At 40.3% G+C, this 17,417-nt stretch overlaps 1 protein-coding gene across 2 annotated transcripts in view; it reads left to right on the top strand.

Annotated features, from left to right (window-relative positions):
* Positions 1-17,417, top strand: part of LOC115212358 (DENN domain-containing protein 2B-like) — a 133,135-nt gene that overhangs the window by 25,298 nt on the left and 90,420 nt on the right. The window lies entirely within an intron of this gene.

The following is a 17,417-nucleotide window of genomic DNA, read 5'->3' as shown; positions in this document are numbered from 1 at the left end:
GACCAAGACCTCTACATGATTTTTAAGAAATGTGGTGGAAATCTAGTTCAGGAAGGCAGGGATGTTACTCCCTGAGACTCCTTTTGGAGCCCCCTCCCCTACCTAATAGTTTAGTTCTGCATGCATGTTTTGATATTGAAAAAACAAAACAGAACAAAAACGAAAAACATAAGTGTATTGATAAACTTTTATCATACCTTGATCACTGTCTTTGGAGTTCTGGGGTACAATCTACTTTGGGGAAATTCAACCGTGTTTCGTGGTCTGCTACCACAACAGCTCCTTTATAGGATCCAGTTAGCTCAAGACATCATCAGGAGGAACCATGTCCGGTTTTGGCCCCTACTCCTCTACCGTTTTGACGTGCCCCCCCGCCTTTCGGAGGTGTCTTCAGCTTCTGGTGTTGGGTGCGTGTCTTCTTTCTTCTGTTCCCTGGCCTCTTTGATGTATCGTCAGCGAGTGTCAGCTGGTGACTGACTGTCTTGTCAAATTTTTCTCTTTAAATACCTGCCGCATAGGCTCCAGCAGGCAGCCCCAGCAAGTTGTCACGTGACACTGTCTCACCTTAACTGACTAGTGACGGCGCGTAGTTTTAGCCTGCACTTTTTCTAAACAACCGTCACCTGTCAGCAGGCAGCCCAGCAAGTTGTCATGTAACACTGTCTCACCTTAACTGACTAGTGAAGGTGCGTAGTTTTAGCCCACGCTTTTTCTAAACGACCGTCACCTGTCAGTCACCTATCAAATTGTGGTACCTCTGAAAGCAGAGGTATGGGCAGAGTGTTACATCACACTTTCTGCACATGAACTGGATCTGGTAACACTTCTCTTTGTTCAAACAAACAGCAAGAAGGCATACAGATTTCAGGTGCTTGGGGTTAAATAATAAGGTGGTGTTCTGTTAACAACAACCTTTCTGGTGGGGAAGAGTTTCTGTCCTGCTATGTCTCATATGAGACACACCTGACAGGTAGCCTTCCAGTAGAGAATGTACAATTTTCAACCTGAACTTTTCGTTGCTGACCCAGCAAGCTGACTTGACTTCCCAAATGACAAGGGCATTGCAGAAACATCATCATCATCATCATCATCATCATCATTTAACATCCGTTCTCCATGCTATCATGGGTTGGACGGTTCGACCGGGGATCTGGGAAGCCAGAAGGCTGCACCAGGCTCCGGTCTTATCTGGCAATGTTTCTACAGCTGGATGCCCTTCCTAACGCCAACCACTCCGAGGCTGGCATTGGCCACGGTCGGATTGGTGCATTTTATGTGCCACCTGCACGGAAGCCAGTCGAGGCGGCACTGGCTTCGGCCACGATTCGGATGGTGCTTTTTACGTGCCACCGACACGGAAGCCAGTCCCGTGTCGGTGGCACGGGACTGGCTTCCGGGTGAAAGAAACTTTCTTCCTCCACTTGGTACATTTGTGCAGCACCATGTAATACGTCACCTGCTTATCCATTCTGTTTATCCCCATCATGTGTTGAGGGTAGGACTGCACGGCACAAAGTTTGTAAAATCTTGTAGTATCTATGAGGTTTTGAAAAGTGAAGCGAGATCAATTCTAGGAAATTCTTGCTTATATTGGTTTGGACATCCTAACTGAAAATTGCGTTATACTGTAAAATTTTCCAGTTATGTTTTTACCCTTAGCAGTAAGTGGTTCATCTCTACACTTTGCTATTTTTGAAAAATCTATTGTTAAGTGCTTCATTGTAATGATGTGGAGCACTTTTAAATCATGTGTCATTCTAAGATAAAGAGGAAATGTTTACTAATACTGGGAACTGTAAAATGGAGAATATTAGGCAAATAGAGTTTTTTTATGGATGCGAAAATTTGCTAGTGCCTAAATTTAATGTGATATTTAGAAAGTTTACAGGGACCTAAGTCTCTGAAAAATATTACAAGGTTTCTCCTAAGTTTTTCTATACTGTGGTTGTTCATATTTCTTAAAACAACAAACAGATTGTACCCCCAACATTGCTTGACAACCGATGGTGGTGTGTTTACGTCCCCGTAACTTAGTGGTTCGGCAAAAGAGACCGATAGATTAAGTACTAGGCTTCCAAAGAATAAGTCCTGGGGTCGATTTGTTCGACTAAAAGGCGATGCTCCAGCATGGCCACAGTCACATGACTGAAACAAGTAAAAGAATAAAAGAGAATATGTATACATCTGCCCATATGTATATATATATATAGATGTCAGTGTGCATACTTGACAGAGTGTAAGTACCTTAAGAGAGTCAATGTAGTCAACTAGCCCCCTCCTCTGAAATTTCTGGCCTAGTGCCAAAATTTGAAGCTAATATTACTGATCGGATTCAAACATTTTAATCAGTAGTGTGATTTTGTACATCCTATATTCCATACCAATACAAACTGAGATTTGACGTTGTTGAGGCAAAATGTTTCACTTTCAGTATTATTCTTTTATTTGTTTCAGTCATTTGACTGTGGCCATATTGGAGCATCACCTTAAAGGGCTTTTTAGTTGAAGAAATTGACCACAAGACTTATTCTTTGTAAGCCTCTTTTGCTGAACTGCTAAGTTATGGGGATGTAAACATACCAACATCTGTTGTCAAGCAATGGTGGGGAAACAAACACAGACACACACACACTATATATATATATATATATATATATATATATGGTGGCACACAAGAATCCATCTGAACGTGGCCGTAGTCAGTACCGCTTGTGGTACCAGTGCCGGTGGCACACAAGAATCCATCCGAACGTGGCCGTAGTCAGTACCGCTTGTGGTACCAGTGCCGGTGGCACACAAGAATCCATCCGAACGTGGCCGTAGTCAGTACCGCATCACTCGCCATCGTGCTGTGGGCACATAACAAACACCATCCGGTCGTGGCCGTTCGCCAGCCTCATCTAGCACCTGTGTCGGTGGCACATAAAAAGTAGTCAGTACCGCTTGTGGTACCAGTGCCGGTGGCACACAAGAATCCATCCGAACATGGCCGTAGTCAGTACCGCATCACTGGCCATCGTGCTGTGGGCACATAACAAACACCATCCGGTCGTGGCCGTTCGCCAGCCTCATCTAGCACCTGTGTCGGTGGCACATAAAAACACCTTCCGAAGACCCGGCAAGACTAGTCAGGCCATAAACCATGGCCCCTACCTGGGACGTAGTCAGTCCACCTGTGCATACCTTCCTCCTTGTGATACTTGTGAAGGCCTGTTGAGGCAAGTGAAAATCAAAATCAAAATCAAATCAAAACAAATCAAAATAGATGAACATCAATGGAATTTGTATCTTTGTGGTACCAGTGCCGGTGGCACACAAGAGAAAACCATCCGAAAGTGGCCGTAGCCAGTACCGCATCGACTGGCCTCCGTGCTGTGGGCACATGACAAACACCATCCGATCGTGGCCGTTCGCCAGCCTCATCTAGCACCTGTGTCAGTGGCACATAAAAACACCATCCGAAGACACATAAAAACACCATCCATGGCCCCTACCTGGGACGTAGTCAGTCCACCTGTGCATACCTTCCTTCTTGTGACACTTGTGAAGACCTGTTGAGGCAAGTGAAAATCAAATCAAAACAAATCAAAATAGATGAACATCAATGGAATCTGTATCTTTGTGGTACCAGTGCCAGTGACACACACTTTGTGGTACCAGTGCCGGTGGCACACAAGAGAACCATCCGAACGTGGCCGTAGCCAGTTCCACATCGACCGGCCTCCGTGCTGTGGGCACGTAACAAACACCATCCGATCATGGCCGTTCGCCAGCCTCATCTGGCACCTGTGTCGGTGGCACATAAAAACACCTTCCGAAGACCCGGTAAGACCAGTCAGTCCACCTGTGCATACCTTCCTTCTTGTGACACTTGTGAAGACCGGTTGAGGCAAGTGAAAATCAAATCAAATCAAATCAAAATAGACAAAATAGATGAACATCAATGGAATTTGTATCTTGTGGTACCAGTGCCTGTGGCACACAAGAAATCCATCAGTGCCGTAGTCAGTGCGGTGGGCACATGACAAACACCATCCGATCGTGGCCGTTCGCCAGCCTCATCTAGCACCTGTGTCGGTGGCACATAAAAACACCATCCAAAGACCCGGCAAGACTAGTCAGGCCATAACCCATGGCCCCTACCTGGGACGTAGTCAGTCCACCTGTGCATACCTTCCTTCTTGTGACACTTGTGAAGACCTGTTGAGACAAGTGAAAATCAAAACAAATCAAAATAGATGAACATCAATGGAATTTGTATCTTTGTGGTACCAGTGCCGGTGGCACGTGGCACATAAGAAAACCATCCGAACGTGGCCGTAGCCAGTACCGCATCAACTGGCCTCCGTGCTGTGGGCACGTAACAAGCACCATCCGATCGTGGCCGTTTGCCAGCCTCATCTGGCACCTGTGTCGGTGGCACATAAAAACACCATCCGAGCGTGGCCGTCTGCCAGCCTCGTCTGGCACCTGTGTCGGTGGCACATAAAAACACCATCCGAGCGTGGCCGTCTGCCAGCCTCGTCTGGCACCTGTGTCGGTGGCACATAAAAAACACCATCCGAGCGTGGCCGTCTGCCAGCCTCGTCTGGCACCTGTGTCGGTGGCACATAAAAAACACCATCCGAGCGTGGCCGTTTGCCAGCCTCGTCTGGCACCTGTGTCGGTGGCACATAAAATCACCCACTACACTCTCGGAGTGGTTGGCGTTAGGAAGGGCATCCAGCTGTAGAAACACTGCCAGATCTGACTGGACTGGTGCAGCTTTCGGGCTCCCCAGACCCCAGTTGAACCGTCCAACCCATGCTAGCATGGAAAGCGGACGTTAAATGATGATGATGATGATGATGATGATATATATATATATATATATATATATATATATATATATATAGTTGGAATTTACAAAAAAACAAAAGATGACGACAGGTGTGATGGGCTTCTTTCAGTTCCTGTCTACCAAATCCACTCACAAGGCTTTGTTCGGCCCGAGGCTATAATAGAAGACACTTAACCAAAGTGCTATGCAGTGGGACTGAACCCGGGACCATGTAGTTGTGAAGCAAACTTCTTATTTCTTTATTGCCCACAAGGGCCTAAACACAGAGGGGACAAGCAAGGACAGACAAAGAGATTACATCGACCCCAGTGCTTAACTGGTACTTAATTTATCGACCCTGAAAAGATGAAAGGTAAAGTTGACCTCGGTGGAATTTGAACTCAGAACGTAACAGCAAACGAAATACCTATTTCTTTACCACCCACAAGGGGCTAAACACAGAGAGGGCAACAAGGACAGACACACAGATTAAGTCGATTATATTGACCCTAGTGTGTAACTGGTACTTAATTAATCAACCCCGAAAGGATGAAAGGCAAAGTTGACCTCGGCAGAATTTGAACTCAGAATGTAGCAGCTGGCGAAATACCTATTTCTTTATTACCCACATGGGGCTATACATAGAAGGGACAAACAAGGACAGACATAGGTATTAAGTCGATTACATCGACCCCAGTGCGTACCTGGTACTTATTTAATTGACCCCGAAAGGATGAAAGCAAAGTCGACCTCAGCAGAAGTTGAACTCAGAACGTAGCGGCAGACGAAATACCGAAGCATTTCGCCTGGTGTGCTAACATTTCTGCCAGCTTGTGTGGTAAGAAGCAAACTTCTTACCACACTTGCCCCTAGTAGATTATGTTTTTAAAAAAATCATTTTAATGTTGTATGAGGTAACATTTTATAACCTTTCTTTTTTTGGCATCAAATTTATAAAAAATGACTTGCAATTGTTAAAAACAAAACAGATTCAAAATGATTAGCCTTTCTGAGTTATAAGTATGTCAGCCTCTGTCAAGTAACATTCTTTTAAGCATCTCTTGGTATAGTCTTCGTTTATTTATATATTTATTAATGTTCTAAAAACTTTTTCAGACTATTAGTTGAAACAAAATAACTGCAGTTCATTGTTGTTCTACTTAAAATAACTCACGATGCTCGTCTCCTTGAATGTATATTTAAATAAAGACTAGTCTGATATGAACAGAATAAATATAAAATTATTACTACATATTTTGATAATACTACAGACATGTCAGGAAAACTATCTAGATTATGTAAACTCTTAAATTGGTATAATTACTGTAGTATTCAAGCATAATTTGTCATGATTCCATTGCTAGTTCATCTGCCCATGATCTTAATTTCATGTTTTGATGTTATAGTCTCTCACAAATACTTTGTCTTTTGAGACATTTGAGGATAAACATGGATATAATATTCATTGTAGGGTCCTTTATTTGACTGAAGGAATCCATTAAAATAGTTCCCTTTTTTTTTTTTAAGGATTCCAAATTTAAGTATAACAACCCAATTAATTTTGAATAATTTCCTTAAAATGTATGGAAGCACATCTTTTGCCTTTTATTTGTTTCGGTCATTGGGCTGTGGCCATGGTGGGGCACTGCTTTGAAGGGTTTAACTGAACACATCAACTTCAGTACTTATTTTTAAGTTTGATACTTATTTTATTGGTCTCTTTTGTTGAACCACTAACATGGATATAATATTCATTGTAGGGTCCTTTATTTGTTTGACTGAAGGAATCCATTAAAATAGTTCCCTTTTTTTTTTAAGGATTCCACATTTAAGTATAACAACTCAATTAATTTTGAATAATTTCCTTAAAATGTATGGAAGCACATCATTTCCCTTTTATTTGTTTTGGTCATTGGGCTGTGGCCTTGGTGGGGACACTGCTTTGAAGGGTTTAACTGAAAACATCAACCCCAGTACTTATTTTTAAGTCTGGTACTTATTTTATTGTTCTCTTTTGTTGAATCACTAAATTACAGGGATATAAACAAACAAACAGCGGTTGTCAAACTGTGGGAAAGACAAACATAAGGATACATGTTCATGCATGTGTATGTGTGTATGTATAACCATCACCATCACCACCATCATCATCATCAGCCATTCAAGACTTTGGGCCTGGAGATCTCTATTTCCAGCGACTTCGAGGGCCTCCTCCCAGTGGTGTCGGGCATCAACGAAGAGTCCTCGACTACAACAAGACAACCAAAGTTTTTTTTTTTTCTTCCAAGGTCTGGAGTCTCCCGCCCCTAAGCCCTATAGACCATCACCTAATCACCCTTACCTTTCTTGTTGCCTATCAACAACAACAACAATCATCATCGTCATCAGCATCCGTTTTCCATACTGGTATGGGTTGGATGGTTTGACAAGATTTGGCCAGCTGGAGAGCTGTCCAGACTCCAGTTGTCTGTTGTGGCATGGTTTCTATGGTTGGATGCCCTTCCTAATGACAACCACTTTACAGAGTATGCTGGGTGCCTTTTACGTGCCACTGGCACAGGTGCATTTACACAACACTGGCATGAGTACATTTTATGTATCATGTACATACATACAGGACAAGCCTGTATATATATATATACACATGGCAGGCTTCTTTCAGTTTCTGTCTACCAAATTCACTCATTGAGCATCAGTCAGCCCAGGGCTTATACTAGAAGACACTTGCCCCAAGCGTCACACAGTGGGACTGAACCTGAAACCATGTAGTTGCAAAGTGAACTTCTTCAACCACACAGCCATGCAGGTATGGAGACATGTCTTAGTTTAATTTTTTTTAAAAACTTCTTTCCATCTTATAAAATAAATGTTATAATTTGTGGTTTTTCTCATGCAACAAAGCTTTTGGTGATTCATAAACTCATCTCTATAGAGGTTCAAGTGTTTTAATCTTTTGACATTGTGCTCAACGGAAAGCAAAGTAGGTTTTTTCTTCTTCTTTGTTTTAGGATCCTGACTGAAAATTAGGTCACCTAATTACTTATTAAGTGAGAGGATGATGATGATCGTCATTATCATCTTCATGAAAAACAATAATTAATATGATTATAATTTTTTTTTTATGTCTATCATCTTTGTCTTTAGGGATAAAAATATCTTAATATTTATGTTTACATTAAGGCGGCAAGCTGGCAGAATCGTTAGCACACGGGGCAAAATGCTTAGCAGCTTTTCATTTGTCTTTACATTCTGAGTTCAAATTTTACAAAAGTCAACTTTACTTTTCATCATTATGGGGTCAATAAAATAAGTATTATTTAAGCACTGGAGTCAATGTAATCAACTTACCCTCTCCCTTGAAATTGCTGGCCTTGTGCCAAAATTTGAAATCGATATATCTACATTGTTTTGATTTCTGGTTATCATCAGGTGTCATATACTTGAATGTGTACATAGTATCAGACTTGATTTGAACTTGGAACCTTTATTTCTAAACTGAGGGTAGTAATACTCATTCACTAGGCCACTGATGTTGTACAGCATATGTTTCAGTTTTCGGTTATTTAAATTCTTAATCCTTTTTTATTCAGTAGTGACAGCCATACTGAGCTGGTGTCATACTGGGGTTTCTACATATGTACGGCCTCCGCAATATATTATCATTTATATATTACTTGTTTCAGTCATTGGACTGTAGCCATGTTGGGACACTGCCTTGAAGGGTTTAGTATGGTATTTATTTTATCGTTGTCTTTTGCTGAACTGCTAAGTTATGGGGAACATAAACATATCAACACTGGTAGACAAGCAATGGTAGGAGAAACACAAACACACATTTACAAATGATAGGCTTCCACACAATTTCTGTCTACCAAATTCAATGTACCATGCTGTGGGACTGAACACAAAAGCATATGGTTACAAAGCAAGCTTTTTAACCACACAGCCATTCTTGCACCTGTTTTCAGATGTAGAAACATGGCATGTTATCTATTGAGTTGTTTACTAGTTAACATTTTCCCCTCTCATGAGCAGAACTTCTCCTTATTTGAACCCTTATTGTCAATGCTAGGTTTACTGATTTGGTTTTCAATCATCATTCATCATCATCATCATCATTTAATGTCCGCTTTCCATGCCAGCATGGATTGGACGATTTGTCAGGTCTGGTGAACCAGATGGCTGCACCAGACTCCAATCTGATCTGGCAGAGTTTCTACAGCTGGATGCCCTTCCTAACGCCAACCACTCCATAAGTGTAGTGGGTGCTTTTTACGTGCCAGGCAAGGCTGGCAACAGCCACGATCGGTTGGTGCTTTTTATGTGCCACCGGCACGGAAGCCAGTCAAGGCGGCGCTGGCATCGGCCACGTTCGGATGGTGCTTTTCACATGCCACTGGCACAGGGATCACAACTACAATTTCCATTGATTTTTGATGTTGATGTACTTGACTCAATAGGTCTCCTCAAGCACAGGGTCGAAACGGTGTTTCTTTACTTGCCACCTGCACAGGAGTCAGTCCAGCGGCACTGGCAACTGCCGGGTGCCAGTCATAGGATTGGTTCAATTTCAATTCTGATTTCACTTGCCCCAACAGGTTTTCACAAGCAGAGTTTAGTGTCCAATGAAGGGAGGTTGGCATGGTGCCAGTCGTCGGATGAGGTTCAATTTCAAATTCAACTTCGACTTCCCTTGCCTCAACAGGTCTTGACTAACAATATTTCATTTGTTAGAACTATTATAAATAGACTCACCAGCCCACCATATCAATGCTGATCATTTTGTGTGACGTGAATTATATTGCCTTGAATTGTTTCCTCAAGGTATGTTAAGTGTTTCCTATGAGAAGAAGTTCTACTCCTCAGGAATAGAAATTGTTAACTAGGAAACAGTACAGTGTTTGGAATGTTGTGTCTTTACATTGGGGATTGGAACCCCAATGTTTATGTAATTTTTGGAGGCTATACAAATGTAAGACTATCACTGAAATCAGCTCCATATGGCTGATTTACTGAAAAATAAATTTAAAGGAGTGGCTGTGTGGTAAATAGCTTGCTTACCAACCACATGGTCCCGGGTTCAGTCCCACTGCGTGGCACCTTGGGCAAGTGTCTTCTACTATAGCCTCGGGCCGGCCAAAGCCTTGTGAGTGGATTTGGTAGACGGAAACTGAAAGAAGCCCATTGTATATATGTATATATATATGTGTGTTTGTGTTTGCCCCCCAACATCGCTTGACAACCGATGCTTGTGTGTTTACGTCCCTGTAACTTAGCGGTTCGGCAAAAGGGACCGATAGAATAAGTCCTAGGCTTACAAAGAATAAGTCCTGGGGTCGATTTGCTCGACTAAAGGCGGTGCTCCAGCATGGCTGCAGTCAAATGACTGAAACAAGTAAATGAGTAAAAGAGTAATGGCAAAGTGAAACATTGATTGTACATTTAGTTTAGAAATAAATATTCCGAGTTTGGATCCAGTCAAATTTTATGGACATGAAGTCTGAATAGCACAAGATGAAAGTCCAGTTAAATGAGACTTTAATTTACTAAAAGTTTCACTGACATCTATTGGAAGAATGCAGATATAATAGCTTACAAGTGTTATCTAAATAGCAGTGGCAGGTAGTAATTACAACATTTCAATGATATGTAGTGTTATTATAACAGAACATTATTTTACATAAATTCTCCCCTTCCCCAAGTATAATAGGAAGGTCATCCAGCAACAGAAAACATACCAAAATAGAACGTATGAGCAGATGTGGATTCTGCAAGCTGTTACTGTTGGTGTCCTAGGCTGCCCTCTTGGCGGGCTGTAACCTGAATAAGAACAGACGCAGAGTAAGAGGGAAGTCTACAGTCTTTGCTGCTGACAACTTATCTGGCGCCACTTAGCAGAATAAAACAACCAGCTCACACTTTTAAGTGTTATCTAGTTTTGTGTGTGTTTGTGTGTGTGTGTGTAAGATAATGTGAGCTGTGACAAATTGTCCAAACCATGCCAGCATGGAAAAATAAATGTAGAATGATGATAATTGATAAATGTTTTTGTGTATGTATGTATATATGTGTGTGTGTGTTTAGGGAGTGGTGTATGTGTGTGTGTGTGTTTAGGGAATGGTGTATGTATAAGTACATATTAATATTAAAGACACAGCTATGTTCATGTTTATCTTTTTTTTTATTTAGAATTTTGTATATATTTCCTCATTAGTTCTTCATGTTTAATTTGGAACATTAGTGTTCCAAAATCCATTAATCTGTTAACATTTCAAAGCTACAGGGGTTGGACAAAATAATGAAAACATCTTAAAATTACAGCTTGAATTCTACTAGGTATGGACTCGTACACAGTTTGAATTGTTTCCAAAAGGATTTTTGTCCATTCTTCAGCTCAAACAGTCTCTAGTTCTTGTAGTGATGATGGTGGAGGAAATCGACTCCTTACTTATTTTTCTAAAATGCACCATAAATGTTCAATAATATTGAGACCTGGTGACTGTGGTGGCCAGATAAGATGTTCCTCGTGCTATTCAGGAACAACTTTAGCTGTGTGAATTTAGTGCATTATCATCCTGAAAGATTGCGTTTCCCTTCAGAAATAGTCCCACAGCCATAGGATGAATTTGATCAGATAAAATGCTTAAATAGTCTTGACTATTAATTCTGCCATGAAATGAAACCATTGGCCTGACGGATTTTTTCAATATATAGCCCCCTCCCTGATCATCACAGATCCTCCTCCATGTTTAACAGTTGGAAGAATATAGTCTGGGTCAAATGCTTCTTTTGGCTGTCTCCACATGTATACTCGGCTGGTGGTTGGAAATAAGGTAAAGGATGACTTGTCTGAGAAAATAACATTCTTCCATTGCTCTAGGGACCAATTTTGTAGGTTTTTACTCCACTCTAAACGCTTTGCAACATTTGATTTTGAAAGTAGTGGTTTTCTGATTGCAGCACGCCCGTGAAATCCAGCTTTGTGCAGCTCCCGGTGAACAGTATTTATGGAAACTGTGTTCTCAAGGTGGTCATTAAACTCTGCAGTAATTTTGGGAGCTGTACTTTAGTGATCCTTTCTAATAATTCACGTAAGTGTCTGATGGTCCCTAGCTGAAAGTTTTGGTTTTCTTTCAGAGTTTTGTTTCAACAAGGAGGTTTTTCCCACTTTCTCAAAGGCTGTCATTACTTTTGAGACAGTACTTCTTGATACACCAAACATTTCGGCTGTTTTCGTTATGCTAGCACCTGCCATACGAGCACCATCAATTTGATCTCTTTGAAAGTCCAATTGATCTGTCATTTTGATGAATTTTAATTACCTTTTTCTGATGATATCTGAAAAGAACCAGCAATTTTAGCAAAACATATTAAGCAACACTAATAATCAATCAAAAAACATAAAAATAAACAAGCTTTTGACAGTTTTATAGATATTTCAAAATTATGATGCTAGGTGTTTCAATTATTTTGTCCAACCCCTGTCTATCAGTTCCATCCTCAGAATGAAGTGGATATTGAATAATGTGTTTTTTTGTGCTTTGCTTTGGCTCATGGGAGTGTTGATGATTTTTCTCACTCAACAGTGGATTAAAAAATTATTCAGCAGTTAAGTCTTATAGTTTTCATAGTTAATTTTGTACATGTGTTAATTTTTGGTTTATATTTTTCTTTTAGCAAAGCTTCCACTGACACTCTTCTAATATAGAATTATTGTGATGTCAGTTACTGATTTCCTATTGATTTTTGTTTCATCTACTGTATTGTAGTGTATACAGTGGCTCTTTGTTGCAAATGCATAGTCAAACAACAGGAAAGTGTTGCACATGTTTGCCCAATATAACCATTTAATTCATGAAATTTACTTTTATGTTTGCACTGGATTTTATAAATTACGTTTATAGTTTCAAGTACATTCTATTGTTTGTTGGTTTGTGACTTGCGTTAATGAAAAGTTTTTTTCATTCTGGCGTTTTTTAATCTCTCTATATATAAAGCTGAAGTTGTCTGTGTATGGCAGGTTTGGTAGCCTTCAACTAACACTATCTCCTCCGAGACCCTGCAGCGCAAGTTGACCAAAATTGAGAGTATGATAGAAGAAGGCTTGCTCTTCATTCCCTAGAAGATAAAATTCAAATCGGACCACGTTAACACCAAAAATTATTTACATCAAAAAGGTGCTTTTTTTCTATGAAAATCCCTATTTTTTACGATTTTTTTACTGTTGTGTCGCCATTTTTCGGTATATTTTAACCAGAAAAATGTTCACTTAAAGAGAATAACAAGCTATATAATGCAAAATTTTTACTTTTCAAAAATTCCAATTCTAAAGGGTCGAAACAAACCCGAGCAATGCTGGGCGATACTGCTAGTATGTTCTAACAGTAAGTTTGTAGTTAGATGTGATACATGCTGTGTTCTTTTTATGACGTTTTGCTTCTAAAAAGTACATTCTTTGTGTTTCTTGAAGTATATGCTATGCATCATATGAGTATTTGTGCTGGGTTTGTCAAACCAGTATGAATGAATTTCTTTTTGTATTGTTCTGTGACATGGTCTGGTTATCTGTTGGTGTACCTATTGTTAACTGAAGTTTGTTTTACTCATAGGGATTTCCTTATTTAGAAAATATTTGAGTGACGAATATTTAAAAGCTCATCTAAGAAAGGACGTGACTATGTATATTTTATGTCTATATGTGTGTGTACAAAGGCATTTATTTGTATTTTTAGTCTATACAAATGTACTATATATCTTTTACTTATTTTTGTCATTGGACTGCGGTCATGCTGCTGTGAAGGGCTTAGTCAAACAAATCAACTCCAGTACTTATTTTTAAAGTCTGTTACTTATTCTACCAGACCCTTTTGTCAAACCGCTAAGTTACAGAGACAATGAACAAACCAACACTGGTTGTCAAGTGATGGTGATGGGACAAACACACAGACATGCATACATACATGTTAGGCTTCTACATAGTTTCTTTCTACCAAATCCACTCGTAAAGTATTGGTTGGCTCAGGGCTATAGTAGAAAACACTTGCTTTTCAAGGTGATGTTCAGGGATATTGAACCCAAAACCATGTGGTTGCTATGCAAGCTTCTTAATTGCTCAGTCTTGCTTGTCCCAGTTAAATGAATTTTTTTAATTGTGCCACATTGTCTTTTGTAATTAAAAAAAAAATTGGTGCTGTCTTGTGGTATGTTGTATATTTTTATGATGTTGACCATTTTTGTCCATAATTTATTTCTTTATTGCCCACAAGGGACAAACAAAGGGATTAAGTCGATTGCGTCGACCCCAGTGCGTAACTGGTACTTATTTTATCGACCCTGAAAGGATGAAAGGTAAAGTCGACCACGGCGAAATTTGAACTCAGAACGTAACAACAGATGAAATACCTGTTTCTTTACTACCCACAACGGGCTAAACACAGGGGGGACAAACAAGGACAGACACACGGATTAAGTCGACTACATCGACCCCAGTGCGTAACTGGTACTTAATTTATCAACCCCGAAAGGATGAAAGGCAAAGTTGACCTCAGTGGAATTTGAACTCAGAACGTAATGGCAGACGAAATACCGCTAGGCATTTCACCTGGTGTGCTAATGTTTCTGCCAGCTCGCTGCCTTTTTAACAGAAGAAATACCACTAAGCATTTCACCCGGCGTGCTAGCGTTTCTGCCAGAAACATGTTACTCTCTAGATACCACAACTACCCAGGTTACAGTAATTGTAATTCTAGTACTATAGCTGACCTTCCACCTTTTTTCTGCTCAAGGTTTGCTTAACCCTATATATTATGAGCCATTATTCATAACTGTCTATAAGGTGTTGAGCTGACAGAATCATTACTGCACTGGGTGAAGGTTTAGCAGCATTTTGACATACTTTATGTTCTGAGTTTAAGTTCTGCTGAGATCGACTTTGCCTTTCATCCTTTTGGGATCGATAAAATAAGTATCAGTTGATTACAGGGACCGATGTAATTGACTATCTCCCTTCCCCCAGATTGCCGGCCTTGTGCCATAATTTGAAATCATTATTTATTGTTGACTTCCCATTAGTGATATCTCACAAATGGAAGACTTTCATATTTCTTGTTGCTTTTAAGATTACATTCAAAATGTTTTTCTTATCAGTTTTATGGATTGCAATGTGTGGGTTGTTATTCAGTTCATGCAGAGCTATCTCAAGTCTATTGTTAAGGTTAATTTTTTTTACCTCATTGTGTGTAAAGAAGGTGTTTGTTACAGTTACACTTTAATAAGTCTTTCAACTTCCGTTTATGTCACTGAGAATCATGAGTGACTGGCAAAGCATATCTAGTTCAACTTTTCTTTCTGAGGTGGAAGTTTGTACCAAGATTTAGAAGTATGTCGTGGTTTGGTCTGAGCATGTTTTGGAGGAAATTGATACGTTTATTTTGCCTTTGTAACAGTACGTTTCTAGATATTTTTATTTCTCAAAGGATATGAGTATGAGGTCAACTAACATTTCTCAAATTTCCTAAGTCTGATCACTATTGTTTGATGGTCATTGAGATCCTACAGTGTGTTGGTCTGTCCTTCTGATAGGTGTTCTTTTTGTCCTGCTGGGTTTCTGGTGACCCTCTGCATCAAGTTGGCTTGGCTGTAGTGGGGACAACTTTGTTGCCTACAACTGAACTATGCAACAATGTCTATGAGCTTTCATGTTACCAGTATTATCAAGTTGTGAGAGTTAGCAGCCTGTTCCAATTCTTGGGCATTTTTTCTGCCCACCAAGAATTTTTAATTCATATATATATATATATGAGGCCATAATCCTGTGGCCTCTACCTAGGATGTAGCCAGCCCACTTATGCATTCCTTTCCTTTTTGGGACACAAAGCTCCACTTGTGGAGACCTGTTGAGGCAAGTGAAAATCAAAATCAAAATCGTATTCGATCAACATCAATGGAATTTGTAGCTGTGATACCAGTGCCGGTGGCATGTAAGAGAACCATCCAAACGTGGCTGTAGCCAGCACCGCCCTGACTGGCCTCTGTGCCGGTGGCATGTAAAAAGCACCATCTGATTCGTGGCCGTTGCCAGCTTCGTCTGGTCTCTGTGCCGGTGGCACGTAAAAAGCACCATCCGATTGTGGCCGTTTGCCAGCCTCGTCAGGCACCTGTGCCGGTGGCATGTAAAAAGCACCCACTACACTCATGGAGTGGTTGGCGTTAGGAAGGGCATCCAGCTGTAGAAACACTGCCAGATCAGACTGGGCCTGGTGCAGCCTTCTGGCTTCCCAGACTCCAGTTGAACCGTCCAACCCATGCTAGCATGGAAAGCAGACGTTAAACGACAATGATGATGATGATGATATATATATATGCAAATATAAGAATGAAAAAATTAAAGTCAGTCAGATGTTCACAGTGAATAGTAGAAATGATGTTTCAAGAATGGTTCTTTGTCAGACAGAGGAAGAAGTCCATGGAAGACGGAAAGGAGGAAGGAGCAGATAGTCTCAAGAAAAGTATGTGTGACATTATATGATACAAAAATAGGACTTATTCTTTGTAAGCCTAGTAATTATACTATCAGTCTCTTTTGCCGAACTGCTAAATTATGGGGACATAAACGCATCAACATAGGTTTGTCAAGCAATGGTGGAGGGACAAATACAGACACACAAATACACACACAATGGGCTTCTTTCAGTTTCCATCTACCAAATCCACTCACAAGGCTTTGGTCAGCCCAAGGCTATAGTAGAAGACACTTGCCCAAGGTGCTATGCAGTGTGACTGAACCTGGAACCATGTGGTCGGGTAGCAAGCTTCTTACCACACAGCTACACCTGTGCCTATGTATGTATATATTTTTAATTGCCAATGCATGAAACTCTCAGACCTTGAGCCACTCTGTTACTTCTGCTAAACATTAATAAAAATGTTCTGTTGTGTCTGGAGAGAGTAATTTTCTTTTTGTGCCTTATAATGTAACACACTCACTGGTAAAATTTCCACTTATTTCTTATTTTTATTTTCCTAAAATTTTCGTTGCATCTTGCAGACTATTAAAAGGTTGCAAGATGCAATGAAAATTTTAGGAAAATAAAAATAAGAAATAAGTGGAAATTTTACTGGTGAGTGTGTTACATTATAAGGCACAAAAAGAAAATGACTTTCCCCAGACACAACGAACTCATATAAAGAATCTTGCAAACCAAATCCAAAAACGAAATTTAATAAAAATATATATGTATATATATATATATGTGTGTGTTTGTGTGTCTGTGTTTGTCTCTCTAGCATTGCTTGACAACCGATGCTGGTGTGTTTATGTCCCCGTCACTTAGCGGTTCGGCAAAAGAGAACGATAGAATAAGTACTGGGCTTCCAAAAAGAATAAGTCCCGGGGTCGAGTTGCTCGATTAAAAGGCGGTGCTCCAGCATGGCCGCAGTCAAATGACTGAAACAAGTAAACGAGTATACTCATATTTTGAGTTCTGTTTTCCCTGTTTTCATCAGAAACGTTAGCACGCTGGGTGAAATGCTTAAGGCGGTTAGCTAGCAGAATCGTTAGCACGCCAGGTGAAATGCCTAGCGGTATTTCGTCTGCCGT

This window comes from Octopus sinensis, linkage group LG5, assembly GCF_006345805.1.
Source record: "Octopus sinensis linkage group LG5, ASM634580v1, whole genome shotgun sequence".
In the NCBI taxonomy this organism is placed as follows: Eukaryota; Metazoa; Mollusca; class Cephalopoda; order Octopoda; family Octopodidae; genus Octopus; species Octopus sinensis.
Note: the sequence above shows the minus strand (reverse complement) of the source record. Positions and strands in the feature narration are given on the sequence as shown.